A 17384-nucleotide genomic window follows, 5' to 3' on the forward strand; every position below is an offset into this window, starting at 1 on the left:
CTCACACACATATGCACACCTGTTCACACTTACTCACGGGAGAGAGCACCCCTGGGGGTTTCCTCCAGGAGCAGCCAGTGAGAAGGCCGTATGTGAAGCATGGGAGATGCCAGGAGATGCTGGAATATTGTGGCTCAGCCTTCTGGGGCCTGTGAGGGCTCCTCTGTCTCCCAGTGGCCCTGGAACCCACTCTGAGCCCACCTGGCTTATGTAGGCATGTCTGCTGAGCTCTGATGCCCCCAAGAGAAGGGGGCAGCCCTCGGGGTGCCCACTGACTCCCCGAACTGGGACCTGGCCCCACACTCCAGGAGGGGAATGCCAGGACCAACCACAGGGCTTCCCAGGGGGCTGCTTGATTGGTGCCAGCTGAGGGGCAGGTTCCACAGGTCAGGAAACCAAGCCCGGCAATGTGGGAGACACTGCGATAAAGGGGACTCCATTTTACCCATTTTACCTCCTTCCTCCGGACTTGGGGCACTGCCCAGGACATATGCCCCAGGACCAGCTCAGTCTCGTTCAGCCTATAGTGGGCAGCTCAGATGTCCAATGGCGGGGGACAGACTGGCAACTCTAACTTATTGCATGTGTTGAGGTGGGAGAAAGCCTCAGACCCAGTTCCCCAGTGGTGGGGGCCATAGAAATGTATGAAGCATCGATCCTACCCAAGGGGGTCCCCAAGACCAGCAATGGCAGCCCTAGGCTGAGGCTGATTATAGCACAGCCTCCAGCACTCCTGGGATTTGGTGTTCCAGCAGGTGACACAGAAGGAGGGACCGGTGGCAGCCACCTCCACACTCCTAAGGAGTCCACTTGGTCCTTGCAGGGGAGGTCTGTGGCCAGCCCCTCCAGGTGAGGCCCCTCCCCCTCCAGGTGAGGCCCCACCTTGCTCATCCAGTGTGGCCAGCATCACAGATGCCTGAAGAATGTCGGCCCAGCAACAAATGCTGTCACCGGTGCTCACGTTGTGCTGTCAACTGAAATTCTGGAATTCCAGCACCTGGAATTTCTTAAATATTTGGCAACTCCTTCTGCAGATGCAAGCATTCATGAGTGTAAGCTCCATTTTGCAGAAGGAAAACCTGAGGTCCAGAGAAACCGTCAGTGAAAAGAGGGTATGTGGCCCACGGATGCCAGGGATTTCCACCGTGAGATTCCAGGATGTTGTTGAAGCCTGGCCCCTGCCAGTGCTGCAGGCTTCTCTGGAGCGCATGAAGCATCCGGTCTACAAATATTCGTGGGAAGGGCCCACTGTGTGCCAGACCTTCTTCTGGGGGCTGAGGAGCGAGCAGTGAGCAAGCACACAGACGCCGCACCCCTCCTGGGGCTCACGCTCTGGCAAGGCCGTCTCTTCTCCTATTGGAGGATTATGCTTGCATTTAGGATGAAGAGGGACATGTTTCTTAAAGTTTTTAATTCCAGAGACCTTTGACCATTATTCTCCAAATTCCAAAATATGCAGGTGGCCACATTTGCACCATCTGGTGAGTTTTTCTATTTTATTTTGTTTTGCTTTGTCTTAGTCTTAAAGGAACATCTTGTACCTTTTAAGATTGTGTCGCCAGGTGTCTTCAGGCCCTGCTGACTGGGTCAGAACCAGCAGAGAGCCGTGGGGTGCAGGCCACACTGTTGCCCGGTCTGTCCAGGCCCCACTCTGTAAGAGGAGCCGTGGCCGCCCAGGGCTGGGACACATCTGTGTATCAGTGCCCAGACGTGGTTCCTGGGATTGGCGGATGGGCTGAGACCCTGTCTCCCCCAGGGATGCCAGAGCTGTGTCTGCCCCCAGGTGAGAGGTAGTGGGGGGTCTCTACCTCCCTGCCCAGCCTGGGGCTGCCGGTGGAAGTGACCAGCAGCAAGTGAGCAGACAGCGGTAGGAGGGTGAGGCACACTGTGGCCGGATGGCCCGCGTTGCCACTAGAGGGCTCAGGCTCGCATGCAGGCCGCCCCAGCTCCCACGGGAGGCCTGGTGACCTGGCCAGCACAGCCTCACTGCCCCTGGAGCTGAGTGAGGGCCCCGGCTGCCCGCAGTGCCCTCAACCTGTCTCCAGAGGCACTCAGAGCCCCTAGGAGGCCCCAGCTCTGTGTTCAGTGGATGCACCCCAAGTGCATCATCTTGGGCTTCTTTTAAGACATCTTTGTCCTTTGTCTTTTCCTTTCCTCAAATACTCGGGGCTGCTTGTCACCTGCAGGGCTGCTTCCAGAGCCCTCTGCTGGCTCTTGTCTCACTGGGCTGGGGGAGAAGTGATAGGGAAGGTGCCTGCTGCCCCTGCGGCCCCAGATCAGGCCCCCCACCTCCATGTCACATCAGCCCCAGGGGCCCCAGAAGCTGTCTCCTGAGACGCCCACAAGCTCATGCAGTGGAGGCATCAGAAGATAATCTATCATCTTTGAAATAACAGCAGCTTCTCCTGGGATGGGAGATCAAGAGTGAATCCCATAGCAGGGTGGCTGGCGTCCCCCAATGAATCCACATCCTAATCCCCGGAACCTGTGGATATGTCATTTTATATGGAAAATGGGTCTCTGCTGTTGTGATTAAGTTAAGGATCTTGACATGAGGAGATTATCCTGTCCTGCCAGGTGGGGCCTGGATACGCTGCAAAGCATCCCTATAAACAGGAGGCAGTGGGCAACCTGACACAGAGGAGACCACGGGACACCTGAAGATGCTGCCCTGCTGGCCACAAGCCAAGAAATGAGGGGAATGCGGTTCTAGAATGTGGCTGAGGCAGGAAAAGATTCTCCTCAGGAGCCTCTGGAGCAAGGACAGCCCTGCAAACACCTGGAGTTCAGACCTCTGACCTCCCAGTGTGCAGCTTTAAGCCAGCATGTTTATGGTAATTTGTCAGAGTGGCCATAGGACCCTGATAGGGGCCAACTCCCTCTTGTTCTTTCTAGCTCAGCTCAGACCTCACCTCCTCCAGGGAGCCCTCCCTGCCCATCTGCTCACCTGGCTTTGCTCCCCAGGCAGTCTACATTCCCAGGGCCCTGTTCCCCCCTAGCCTGCTGTGTCCCTGTCCACCTCTCTGCTCCGCCGTGAGCTCCGTAACTGAACTTGCATGAGGGCACAATGAACCATCCTGTGCCTGCAAAACCTCCAAAGATGCTAGCTGTTAAAACCTGACTACTGCACCAGTGACAGAGTGTAGCAAGAAGCATACTGGACACCCAGCAGGGTGGCGGGAGGGGTTTTCTCCTTCCTGGCATCCCTGTGGGGCATTTGGTGCCACCCAGTTCTCTCTGCCCCTCCTGCCCTGGAGGCCTGGGTTTTGGCATCTGAGAAGGAGTTGGATCTCCTCTCCGTGTCCTCAGGGGGACCTCTCCTGTACTGCTGGGGGTAATAAGGGTGGCAGGACTAGCTGTTCTCAGACCTAAGTGTCCACCGCTGGGCTTCCAGGGTGGAGAGAAAGCCCTTATGGTTACAGGGCCATTGACGGCCTCAAAAGTGCAGTCACCTCTGGAGTCAGAGGAAATGGCTCAGACTTGTTAACTCGTGGCTCTTCCAGGACGGCTGAGTCTGGAAAGAATGGCCAGGCCGTGCAAAGTTCCCCACGGAGGAGGGTCTCCGGTCCACTTCCAGACACAGAGGAGCCAGGAGGCCCATGTGAAGAGTGGATGTTCTGGGTCCAGGCTGGCTGACCCCACCCTACCTGTGTGCATAGATCCTGCAGCCTTGAGGCCGAGGGTGGCAGGAAACTGGGGGGACTGGCAGACGTGCGGTGGCCAGAGAAACCACAAATCTGTTCATCTCACCAACAGATATTCACTGACAGCCATGTGCAGGCAGTCTTCTGGGCAGGAGAGAAGTAGCAAGGACAAGGACAGAAAACAGGCCTCCTGGAGCTCACACCCCAGTGGACGAAGCCAGACAAGAAACAAAGAACCCTAGTGAGCAAAGAGCATGTTAGCCAGAAATAAGTATGAGGTGGAGAACAAATCAGGGGAGATGCACAGGGGTGTGGATGGTGGGGTGAGCTTGGGAGAATTTCCAAGTTTAGGGTGATGGGGAGTCATCCTCTGAACAAAGAGCAGAGGGAGCAGCTGAGGATAAGTACCACAGAGCTGTCTGGGGGCAAAGGGGACAGCCGGGGAGAGGGCTCTGCGGGGGGAGAGGGCCCAGTGTTCCAGGAACCCCCAGGAGCAAAGTGAAGAGGAAACGCCTCCTCCGCACAGTCTGGCCTGGGGCTCTGCAGCTGCCCTGACAGGAGGCTTGAAATCATGAGCTTTCCTGAAAACCAGGTGACTGACTGGTTCAGCTTCCCTGGCCCTCCAGGCTGAGAGCAGGTCCGGGTAGACTTTACAGAGCAGCGTTGGTCCAATCCTGGGGACCCCTCAGTCTGTGTACGAGCCAGCAGCTTCCCGGTGCTGCTAGTAGATGGGGTGAGTAGCACAAGCACAATCCCCAACCTAAAAGAGAGCTTTCCCAGGGTGTGAGCCAATTTCAGGGCATTTATGGAGGATTTCCCCCATCTCTCATGCTCCTTTTTTTAAGAGGATTTACTCAAAGCCTGCTTGATGCATATGGATAGCAGAACACAGATCTTGTCCAACCAAGACAAAGTGAGTGTTTCAAATGATGCATCTCCAGGACCCCGTGCCCAGAGGAATGAGAGCAGCCAGGCCTGGCTCCGGGGGAGGGAGGCCCATTCCTTTGGGGATGACCTGGTGTTCCTCTAAGACATCTACCTGCTGCAACGCAGAGACGCTGCTTGGGAATCAGGTACCTGCTTCGTGCTTGCTTGGTCTTAGATGCACCCGCAGGTGGGGGGGTTTGGATTTCCCTGCCGGGATGATGCTCAGAAGAGCTTCAGAGTTACAGGGACGTGCTTCTGTTCCTGACATGAAAGCACTTCTGGGTGCCACAGCCCCATCTGACCCTAGGACCAAGGGTTGGGGATTTGAGGAGAGCTGGTCTTCTGGGCTAAGCTGAGGTAGGCAGGTAGACGGAGGCGATTCTGGTGGTCTGGACCCTAAGACCCTGGCATTTGGCAGCTTCAGCAAGGTGAGTCACAACTCACTCTGAAGCCACACCATTTCTGCTCAGCTTGTTCAGGTGGCCCAAGGCCACACATCTGGCTGCCTTCACAGGCTTTTGGAGGACAAGGCAAGGAAAGGAAGGGAAAAGAGGATGGCCACTGGGATGTTGTTACCCTCTTCTGGGCTGTAGGATCTGCCCTCAGGATGGCTTTATTCTGGTGGTGTGTGCCCAGAGCACTTGCGGGGGCTGGTACCCCAGACCATGCCAGTCACGCTCAGGACAAGGTGGACACTTGTCACCTGAGAGTGGGCACCTCAAGCTGGCCTGCCTGCAAGAGGAGAGTCGCTAGGGCAGCCCGGGTCGGCTCAGCGGTTTAGTGTTGCCTTCGGCCCAGGGTGTGATCTTGGAGACCTGGGATCTAGTCCCACGTCGGGCTCCTTGCACGCACGGAGCCTGCTTCCCCCTCTGCCTGTGTCTCTGCCTCTCTGTGTGTGTGTGTGTGTCTCATGAATGAATGAATGGATGAATGAATGAATGAATAAATAAATAAATAAATAAATAAAATCTTAAAAAAAACAGAGGAGAGTCACTAACAGTCAAGATCATCCTAGAAAACCTGAAACGCACTTTGCGTCTACACAGAGTGGGTGGTATGCACCTAGGGAGCGTGCTACAGGAAAGATGTGAATCTGTGAACAAGAGGGTTTCTCCCAACACAATGAGATGTGAGATGCTAGAGCTCGCGCCTTTCCATTTAAACTGCATCTCTGTCCCCGATGTGCCTTAGCCTCTCACCTCTTTCTGAGCACACACCGCTGAATTCCTCCAAGGTACAGAAATGTAGGTCTGAGGGGCCCTGCCACGTAGACAATGAATTAGTGAAGGGGTGAATGAATGAACCAAGGCCCGTGCCCCCTTCCGAGCTCCTATCTGCTGCCATGGCCGCTGGCTCTGGGCTTCTCACGGTCTAGCACTGTACCCGGGACGGGTGTTCCCTTCCTCAGCGGCACCCACCCAGCCCCGGGTATGGAGCCGGCCAACCAACAAGTGCACACCCGGCTTGGTGCCAGGGTCCAGGGTCTTTATACAAGTTTTCCCATCTGCTTCCAGGTTCCGCTCCTGCTTCCAACCTCCGCTCCTGCTGCTCCCATTCACCCTTCTCCCCCAGCCTTTACCAGCACGTCTCCCCATCCCCCACCTGCCCCCACACCTTGTACCCTCTGACACCCAGTCCTAAGTCCATCCTCTGAGAGCCTTCCTGGCGCCGTCTCGCAACCGTGGTACCCTTGATCCATTCTCCTACAGTGTATTTTTCATTTCCTTTTTACTTCACTAATGACGATACAATGTGTATCTGTTTTCTTGGCAAAACCATGTTCTCCTTAAAAAGAGGGATGTAATGTATCCTCACGTGGCTGGTACCTACATCATGCCTGAGTCGAGGGTGGTGCTCAGGGCCCCTGTTGATGTAATGGAATAGTTAGGCTTCTCGGGTAAGAACCACCCAAAGGCCAGGTGGACTGGAAGGAGGTCCTTCTCCTGAGCCCAGAGAGGGGAGGAGCAAGGATGTGAGCGGTGGTACATACGGCAGCTGATTCCTCTTCCGGAACCACTGCTGTCGATGACTTTGATCCCAAGGGACAAAATCTCCTCTATTCCATCATCTATATATTTAATTTTTAAAGATCTGATTTTTGGGGGGTGACTGGGCATTGTAGTAGGTTAGGTGTCTGACTCATGATTTCAGCTCAGGTCGTGATCTCAGGGCCCTGGGATCGAGCTCAGCAGGGAATCTGCTTAGGATTCTCTTTCTCTCTCTCCTTCTGTCCCTCCTCCTTCCCAGGAACTCGCTCTCTCTCTCTCTCTCTCTCTCTCTCTCTAAAATAAATATAAGCCTTGTAAAAAAAATCTGATCTTAATGTTTTTGTGATAATGGGAAAACCCATCACAGACACACACACACACACACACACACACACACACACACACATCAGGTGTAAAAGAATCCTAATAGTCTGGCAGTGTTTTTAAGCAGCTCACACAACCGATCCTTGCTTTAGTCTGGTGTCTCAACCAGGACCAGTCTTACCTGTCCTTGTCGCTGTCAGGGATTTGGCCAGACCTTCCTCTGGAAATTTCCTGGAGGGTTTCCAGACAGCAAAGAAAAGGAGAGGTAAAACAGGCACGGACAGCATGCAGAGGCAGTCCCAGGATGTGCCACCAGGGGCGGGAGACCAGGCGCATCACCCAGAAACAGACCTGTGGCTCCGCGTAGCCATCTGTGCATGAGCCTTCAGGTTCCTAGTTCCTACTGCCTACCTCCACCTACTTGCCCTTCAGACCCTAATGCGGAGCGGGCACAGCCCGTCTGCCCTCCTGTCCCGTGACCAATGCCAAGCACCCACATGGAAAGACAACATCGTTTCTTCCGAGGGCTCCTATACACACCTGAGAGAACTCCCTTCTTCTCTCCAAAACGAATAGATAGATGCACCTCCAACTTATATTTATTCAAAACTAGGAAACTACATTTTAAATCTCTTTCTATCATCTGATATTCTTCTCTTCGCTTTTGGAAGATGTGTTCAGAGAGGGGGGAGGTTGGGAGGGTCCAGCGGAAACATTTGTTTCAGCCCAGATTGTGGAATTGGTGAAAGTAAAATATTTATATTCTTCATACCCGGCTTGTTTTTCCTGTTTGCCTTCAAAATAAGAGGTCAGAGCCCCCATGAGTGAACAGATTGTTGACTTCGAAGCCTGGAAACACCCAAAATATCTCCCATTAAGGCCCCCTGTTCCACTCCCTTTGTTCTGCCTGGGCGGAAGAAGCTGTCTGTGTTCCAGAAACAGAATTTCAAATTAGATTATTTGAATGAAATCAGCAGCTGTTGATTCAGAAGAAGTGAAGGGCCGGTGTCATCAAATCCTTGATCAAGAGGAGATCTCAAGAGAACATCTGCCCCTGTCTCCTACACAAACCGGCGGGTGCCGGGGCTAAGCCCAGCAGGACAGATGGGCTACATTCTCTCACTGAAGGTCCCTGGGGACGGATGCCACAATCTCTCAGGCCCCTATGGCTGGCTGTTTATAGAAAGGTTTGTTTGAGTTGAGTTCTTGGGCGTAAAGCTTTCAGGGAATACTGTTTGCATGGAAAGAGAGGTCATTCCTGCCTAATTCCTGGAAACGGCTCAGGATCCACAGAGAAGCATTCATACAAGGGGCCCTGCAAGTGAGCCAAGGGGCCTTCAGGTGGTTCTCAGAGGTGTTCATACTCAGGTGTTCATATCTTGCAGGGGCAGCCCTGTGATGGTTAACTCTGTGTGTCAACTTGCCTGGGCCAGTGCCCAGATATGTGACCAAACATTATTCTGGATGTTTTCAGGGGGGTGTTTGGGGATGACATTAACATTCAGATCACTGGACTTGAGTAAAACATATTGCCTTCTGTAATGTAGGTGGGCCTCATCCAATCAGTTGAAGGGCTGACTAGAACAAAAGGCCGACCTCCTTGAGCAAGAAGGAATTCTGCAGGACACTGCCCTCAGACTTCATCTGCAGCATGGGCTCCCCCTTGTCCTTTGGACCTGAATTGCGCCTCTTTCCTGCTTCTCCAGCCTACCAGCCTCCTCCATCAGATTTTGGACTTGCCAGCCTGTGCCATCACATAGGCCAATCCTTTAAAATACATCTTTATCTCTACATGAACACATCCTATCATTTCTGTTTCTCTGGAGAACTCTGACTAATACAAGTCCCAAGACATGGGGGAGGGATGGGGAGGATGGGTGAAAAAACCCAAAGCCAGAGTATTTTATATGTCCCAGAAAGTAATCCTTTGGTTTAAAAGATGATTTATATTTTTATATTTTTTATATTTCAGACTGAGCATTTTCCTCCTCTTCTGATATTTGAGAATGCATCGTGACTGTGGGATGATCCACTCAGTTCTGCGTCCGGAAGGTCCTGCCGCCGTCCTCGCTCTGCCACCCACGAATGGGCCCCACTGCCCGTCTCTTGCTGTGACTGCCACAGTGTGTCCTGGGTCTTGCTGTGACTGCCACAGTGTGTCCTGGGGTCTTCCCAGTGACTTCCACCTTTCCTCCTCCTCTGACAGCCAGGAGACTTTTGTCACCCCTAAAGTTTAAATCTAATCATGCCCAAGCTTAACCAGCCAGATCACGAAGTCTGGCTGGAGGATGGGGAGCTGGTGACTTGGATTACGTTCAGGCTTATACTCCAAAGCTTCCAAGAAGCCATGTGAAGAATGTTCTATTACTTCCCTTGTGCTGTATTTGAGATCCGGAGCTCCAGACCCAGCCCTGCTATGTATTTCCCCACCTTGCTCACTATACTTTCAATTCTCAAGTCCAATTTTTCCAAGTGCTTACAGAACTTCTTCTTACCTTAGGGGCATAGACACATTTTGCCCCCTCGGTGGGTCATTACTCTCTGTCTCCATCCTTCTTCCACAGAGAGCCGGGTGCTGAGGTCCAGACAAGTTCCTATTTCTCTTATCTAGTCTTATATCACCATGTACTTTTTCTTCATTGTTCTTATGAAATTTCCAATTTTTTTAGTTTTTGTGGTATTTATTTGTTATCTTTAACAAATTTTATTTGTTTAACAATTATTATTTGTTACTCTTTACCCCACTAAAGAGTAATCTAGTGGACAATTTCTGGCTCAATTATTACTATATTCCCAGGCCAGTAGGGTAACTGCCGTGTAGGTAGTGCTCAATAAATAATTGCTTGAGCTGAAAATCATGAACCTCTAGCTCTCTAAGGGCCTCATCACCAGTGTGATCAAATAAAGCAGGATTTTTCTCACTAAATTTTAATTTTTACTTTTTTTTCATTATAATTTTAAAACTGGGGCACATCCAACTCTTGATTTTGGCTCAGGTCATGATCTCAGGTCAAGCCCTGTTTTGGGCTCCACGCTCAGCAAGGATTCTTTTTTTTTTTTTTCTCAGCAGGGATTCTGTTTGAAGATTCTCTCCCTCTGCCCCTTCCCACATTCATGAACTCTCTGTCTCTCTCAAAATAAATAAAATAAATCTTACCCAAAAAACTTAAGTTTTTGAAACCAATTTTTACTAGCAAGTAAAGGAAACACTCAGTTTTGCTAGGAAGTGGTAGCTATTTGTCATTTTTTTGGACTGCCTTGCAACTGAGCCCCATTCCTATGTGGAGAATTCTCTACTTTTATGGGGTTTGATGGGAAGCTGAGTTACTTCCCATTAGAAAAGCTGAAAATGCCAGCTATTCATACCACCAAGGCTTCCCCAATCAGATGTCCTCACCTGACCTAGGACTGGGGGCTCACGGTGCCCAGAAAGGACAAGGTGAAGACTCCCTGTGCGGTGGCCCTTGTAGCAAGCTTAAGTTCTAGGAGCGATGACAGTGGCAATGCTACTGGAGACATGCAGTACTAGGGACCCTGACAGTGTATGGTGAAGCAAATGGTGTTCAGCTGTGGTGTCCTTACTGGAGTGAAGAGCCAGAGTGGAAATGTATGGGATCGGAATAAAGACACAGGAGAAAAAAACTGATGAATCATGGGGCCCTGGACCACTGAACCTCAGTGGACTCCCAGTGAGTGGAAGCACCCCACCTCCCCTCTCTGCAAGGTTCGTATCTTGCTTGAAGACGCCACTATGACTGCCTGAGGACTGGTGTGAGAAGCCATGTCTACTTGCACTCACGCTCCCTTTCCCCAATCCTTGCACTGCAGGATATCCTTGGTGGGACCAATTACAAACTAAAATACCAAGAGAATTGCAAGATTTTATTCATTTACATCAGAAAAAAAAATATGTTGCACCCCTACTCTGGATTAATAATGAGAAGGCCCACAAAGAGACATAAAGCACAGAACCAATTACATGTCAGGTTGAAGGCATACGAATATTCTACCTGTTGTTTGATTTTAAATATACTGTCTGGTGATTTTAAAACGTGGCAAATATCTAAACAATAGTAAGCAATTGATAACCACAAAGATTGTATTTGGGGATGAGGGGAAGTGGGGTATACTAGATACCGAAGTGTCTGTCCAAGCAGAGGAGAACATAATATTGAACAGGCTGATTTTTTTTTTGTCCTGATATGTGTGCATGTATAGAGATTTTGATTGTAATGTGCTAGGTCAAACCTCTGGAAATTGTTCTGATTATTTGCTGAGTTGGTTGAATAAAGCCTGGACCCAACATTTCACCAGAGGCTCACACTAATGAAGTTGGGGTGCCAACCTTCTTTTGATTACTGCAGAGGAAGGAATCCAAGATGAGAAAGATTAAAATACTGGAGTGGATTTATCACCCCCTCTCTGACTCCTTAATTATGTTCTACAGGAGGGCTCCGAGCACTGCCTTCACCAGAGCACTGAGAAATACTCTGCGGATGGAAGAGCTGAATCTAAAAGAACTGCAGCGGGGGTGTCTGTAGGCTGGAGGTGTAGACTGGAAGAGTCGCTGAAGCTGATCTAGGCTTTCTGATTTGAGTAGAAATTCTAGGGCCCTGGGGGGCAGGAGGCACAATACCATCTCACCATTTGGGCAACGTGGATGTGGTTACAATCGTAGGCACAAGAGGAGTAATTGGAACTGCAGAAATGGTCAGCTGTACGTACGCCATTGGAGGAAGCTCCCTGAGACCGTGCCCAGTCCCTCATTTTATTTGTATGTACTGATAAACACAACCAGAGCTGAGCTGAAGTGATGTAGTCTCAGCCCCTGACCCAGTCCCCTGACCTCACTCCACAGGCTCAGGTACTCTTGAAGGAAGACCCAGCTACACACACTCGAGGATGCATCTGGGAATAATCTCACAAATAAGAACAATGAACGTTTCTCCTGGTTCTCTCCTAAAAAAGGCCAACAGCCTTGTAATAGGTCAGCTATGCATTGAAGAAGGGAAGCACTCAGCCCTTCAGGGACTATTGCAAATGGACCAAGGTCACACCCGTCATGGGTAGAGTAGTAAGGGGATCAGGCGACAAGTGGAGAGTTACTCCTATCCCATTCTGGATGCCCAGAGGACCCTTGAATCAATCCAGTTTCCAAATGTCTAATTGGAAGAAGCACATCAGGGACAAAATTCCCACACTGTCTTATCGATCTGTGATGTGAAAGTCATCGCTGTAAGAGGGACCAAGTGGAAGCAAAGTAGCTGCTCATGAGATTTCGTGATCCTCAAGCCACCAGGTGGAACATTTACAAATATACTGTGAGGTTGGCTCAAGTGGTAGATCTTGACGGTGAAGGAGAAATAAGTGGTAGATAAACAGTGGCGAGAGGGAGGGTGTGGAATTCGGGGGAGCCCTTGAGTGCCTCCTCAGACCACCAAGCCTAGAAGCAATCGTCAATGAAACCTGAATCGTCAATGACAGAGCTATATCGCTGTTGGGCAGCTTCTCTGAGGGCTCAGAACCCTCAGAACAAAGGACTAGACTGTGCCACCAAGAGAAGAGCGAGGGTGGCTTCGGGTAGTGGGAGAGGGAGGGGTCACAGATAGAAGCTACTGCCTCTTCATGAATCACAGGCGTGAGGACTGGGCACACACTCATGTCTTCTCACTTCCTGACTCATGAGTATATGCTTCATGATAGGTTTTTTGGGGTTTTGATTTTTTTTTTTTTACTAATTTTCCTCTTCTCTTTCCGTGTATGTCCGTATTATCTACAGGGTCTGTTGGGGGTGATTCTTTTTGTGGTTTAGACCACAGGCTACAGAAGATCCATATTAGAGCATGCTTGAACTGGGAAGAGGATGCAATGATCAACAGGACTTCGAATCATCCTTTATTTTCTTTTTAAAGGGGGTGAGTCTTCTGCTGTATCAGAGAAAGATTCATTAGTTTGGAGTATTGTCTTAGAGTCTTAGAGGCACAGGGGTGGGATGAAGGGTTCGTGCTGATGTCGAGCAGCCGCGCGGTCTTTGTAGTGGATGTAGCCTTTTTTCCCTGCTGCTGAGCTTCTGAACTTTCTTTCTGAGAGTAAGAATTTCCCATTATGGGTCCCGGTGGGAGGCTGCAATGAGAGAGCAGCCCTTCTGAGTTGCCGCCTGGGCATTTTATGGCATAACAATCCCGCTCACACCCACAGTCTCAGTATTAAGGACCCGAGCTTGGGATTCCTGACACAAGTTCCCACCTTGTGGAGAGGAGAGGGTTGCCAGAACTTTCCCGAAGCACCAGCAGTACAGTGTTCGTGGCTCCAGGGTCCGGCATCTCACTCTCGTGGATACTACAAACTTCAACAGCTCCGGGCCAATGCCAGGTCCTCCCCAGCAGCTCCACAGTACCAACGTGTGTGTTGTCCTTGGCTCCAAAGTGCTGGCCTGCTTCTTCACACCTCTGTTTTTCCATGAGCTGCCCAGTCTCCTTTGAGCAAAACCCTTTGTGCTGAAACCATCGCAATATTAGTTTCTGTTGCTTGTAACTAAGAACCATGGCCACTACCAGGGGTGAGCAACAGGTGCCATCCCATCCCACAAATGGAAACTTACATTCCTTCCCAACACAACTGCAAGCCAAGGACATCTGTGTCCTTAATGATGAAATGAGCCAGGAGGGCCTGGAGGCCTGAGGTCAGCTAGTCACTATTTTTGTTTGTTCGTTTGTATATTTGTTTGTTTCATCAAAAGTTAATGTCCCTTTTTAGGAGTTAGGCATTGACTAGGCAGTTTGAATTGTTTTGATCTTTTCTCCAAAACTTTCTTTGCAATAAATATCTGAGAATGTATTCAGCAAGAAGGTGATATTGAAAATAAGGATGAGAGCCCTATGGTTCTGTGTGTATGTTTGGGAAGTTGTCAGGGCTGCCTCTTTCATGATGTGTAGGTGGATCTGGTCTGCTATCCCAGCGCCCTTTATACGGATGATGAGGCTGGCCATCCCTCAGAATCAATCCATGAGTTGTCTAGGAGCATGACATTCAACCTGGGGCAACCTCTCAGAGGATGGGAGGGCAGTGCTCCTCTCTAGGAGATGCTGAGAAGCTGTCAGTAGAAAGCCTGAAGAGATTAGCAGTAACCATTCATGGGAATTAGCTGATACATTCATCACATAGCATGCCCAGATGGAGCACAGAAAAAGTTGGGAAGCTGTGTAGGGGTTTGTTTGCTTGATTCACTGGTGATTAAGGAAAAAAAGGTACAAACTGAGTTTTGAGTCCTTAAGCCAGAATCTTCCAAACTGGTTTTCCCAGAACACTTCATCAGAGGAATATTAGCAATTATTACAAAAGTAAAGGCTCGGTGATCAGACATGTTCAAGTATCTCCCCTGTAGATACAATTCCATGCTCAGGTTCCCTCTGCCTCCCTAACTCTAGGCTGTTTATAGGGGGACAACTTTGGTTGTCCTCTCACCTCTGGATGGTTCATTGGTGTGTCAACTTCACTAGGGCACAGTACTCAGCTATTTAGTTAAATACTATTATAGATGTTTCTATAAAGTCCTTTTTTATTGGAGTGATTAATGTTTAAATCATTAGACATTGAGCAAAGTGGATGACTCTTCATAGTGTGGGTGGGCCTCATCAAGTCAGTTGAGTAATCAGTAAAAGACTGAGGTTCCATCAAGGATGGTGAGTTCTGCTTCCAGACTGCTTTTGGATTTGAACTGCAGCATCAACTCTTTCCTGGGTCTCCAGCTTGCTGGTCTGCCCTGTATATTTTGAACATGCCAGCCTCTACAATCATGTGAGCCAATCCTCAAAATAAATCTCTCTCTCTCTCTCCCCTACACATGCGCACACACACACACACACACACACACACACACATCCTACTGGTTTTGTGCTCTGGGAGCACTGATTAATATAATCTCTACCACTCTTTCCTCAGGCCCCTGTCTTGGACATCCAATCCTACCATCTGACAGAGCCTGCTCTTCCTGAGCTCACCAATGACCTCCATATTGTCAAAACAACAGTGGCTTTTATCTCTATCTTATTTGAACTGTCAGCAGCATTTGGCTCGTTTGGTGCTTCCTCTCTCTTGAAATTTGTATCTTCCTTACCTTCATGATCCCATACTCTTCTAGGTTTTCTCCTATCTCATGGGAAGTTCTTATACAGTCTTCTGTTAGTTCTTCCCTCTGTGACTGGTCCCAAAATTTTGGAGTGTCCCAGAAATTAACTACATACTCTTCCAATTTGACACCATCTTTTGTTAAGATTGATTACTTCTCTTGTTTCATTGATGGTTTTCTTCCTGTGGCTTCTGACACCACACATGCTCCTGGTTTTCACCCTCCATGAATGGTTGCACCTTCTCATATTGGGTTTTTCCTCTTCTCCACAGCTCCTTGTAGTGACAGTACTGAAGAGCTGACCCTGGTTCTCTTCTTATGTCTATTCACTCCCTAGGTGATCAATGTCATGGTTTGTGTAACTCTGTATTTACATCTGCAGGCAGGACCTCCTCCAGAAGTCCAAACTCATATAACTGACTCTCTGCTCAATCACCATACATTTGCACATTCAGACAGAATCCTTCCCCTAACTCTAGATTTATGTACCCAAAGCCTTGATCTGCATCGCTACTTGAACATCTAATATCTCACATTCAACATGTCAAGACTTAACTTCTAACCCCTCTACTTCCCCCAAACTATTTTCATTCTGCCCTTCTGGTTTCTGAGGCCATAGTTGGAGGGTCCTTGCCTCAGAGTTCATCCCTGAAGAAGACTCTCTTTCTCTCATACCCCACATACAATCTCTCTGGCTCTCCCTTTAAAATATGCCCACATGCTCCACACCTGGCTAGACAAGCTTGTTTTGGATGATCTTCATATAACACAATTTCTGTACAAAGAATTTTGTACAGAAAATTTCTTTTGTGTAGAAAATTCAGGGAAAAATGTCTTTAAAAGAAACATGAGTTTGAAGGCATCCGAGTGCAATCAAGGTAGTGGGGACGTGTGGGAACACCATCCCAGGGAGCAGTCCATCTCAGGGAGGAGAGCCAAGAATCTGGCATGGCTTTTCTGCTTGAAGCACCTGCTGACTTGATTGAAGGGGGCTGAAGGCTAAGAAGCCAAGCAGAGCTTTTTCACAGGGGTGGGCGGGTGAGGGACTCTCACCACTGTCAAGCAGGATATGTCCCAGTGAGCATGTGGGCATCAAGCTAGGATGCAGGAAGTGCTGTGGCCTGAGAATGAGAGCAGACCCAAAATAGACTCATCACTCACGCCCCCAAAAGAAGAAGGGGAAAAGAGAGAGCAGGAAAGCAACAGTAACAACAAAACCATAAAACAAACTTCAAACCCACACTCCAGAGAACAGGACTTAAGGCAGTGCTGCTTTTTCTATGATGGCATTTGATGATTTATTAGCACAAGTCCTGAGGCTGAAAAACACAGATCCTGAGAGATTCACAGGGAGATAAAATGGAAATCCAGGACCTTCCAACCATGAGAGGCCCTACTAAACCCAATTGGCTCTCAATGTCTTATTGCTTTAAAAAATGCGAGAATTAAATGAAAACCAAGAGAAAAACAGACAATAGAAACAAACCCACAGTGATACACAGATGCTGAGATTTCAGACACATACCTTCAAGTACCTGTGATTAATATGTTCAGGAAACTGAAAAAAAAAAACACACACACACACAAGACAGGATTTTGGCAGTAAACTGGAAGCTATACAAAATAAATCAAAAGGCAATTCTGGAACTTAGAAATAAACACTCACAAATTAAGTACTTAGACACAAATGCAATGGAAAATGGGCAAAAGGTTTAAATAGGCACTTTGCAGATGAGGATATCCAAATCGGTCCATTAAACATGAAAAGATGCTCAACCTCATTAATCACCAAGGGAATGAAAATTAAAGTCACAAGAGATCACTACCACAGGCTAGCCAGAAAAGCTAAGGTTAAAAAGCCTGATGATTGTGAATGAGAAGAAACCCTCTTGCCTTTTTGGTTGGAAAACAGTACACCTGCTTCGGAGATGTGGTTGGTAGTATGTACTGACATTGAGTACATGCACAGCCTATGGCACAGCCGCTTCGCTCCTAGATATGTACACAACAGAACTGCATGAGCAAAATGTTGTCACGGCATTACTCATCGTAGCCAAAATAGGATTCAACCAAAATGACCATCAGCTGCAGAATGCATAAATTCGTTGTGGTATATTTGAACATTTAAATGAAATTAAACATTCCCATTGAACACTAGAAGCAATAAAATGCATGAATTCTTTTTGGAATCAACAACTGGATGAACTTTGCATGATGTTGAACAGAAGCAGCTCACGGAGGAGAAGGCATAGTGTCTGATTCCATTGTGTAAATGCAAAAGCAGGGAGACCTAGTCTACGGCTTTATAGCTCAAGGTATTGGCCGCCCCCAGGAAGTGGATGGTGGGGTGGGTGATGGAACGGTGTGCCGGGA

The sequence above is a fragment of the Nyctereutes procyonoides genome, unplaced genomic scaffold, assembly GCF_905146905.1.
Source record: "Nyctereutes procyonoides isolate TBG_1078 unplaced genomic scaffold, NYPRO_anot_genome, whole genome shotgun sequence".
Lineage (NCBI taxonomy): Eukaryota > Metazoa > Chordata > Mammalia > Carnivora > Canidae > Nyctereutes > Nyctereutes procyonoides.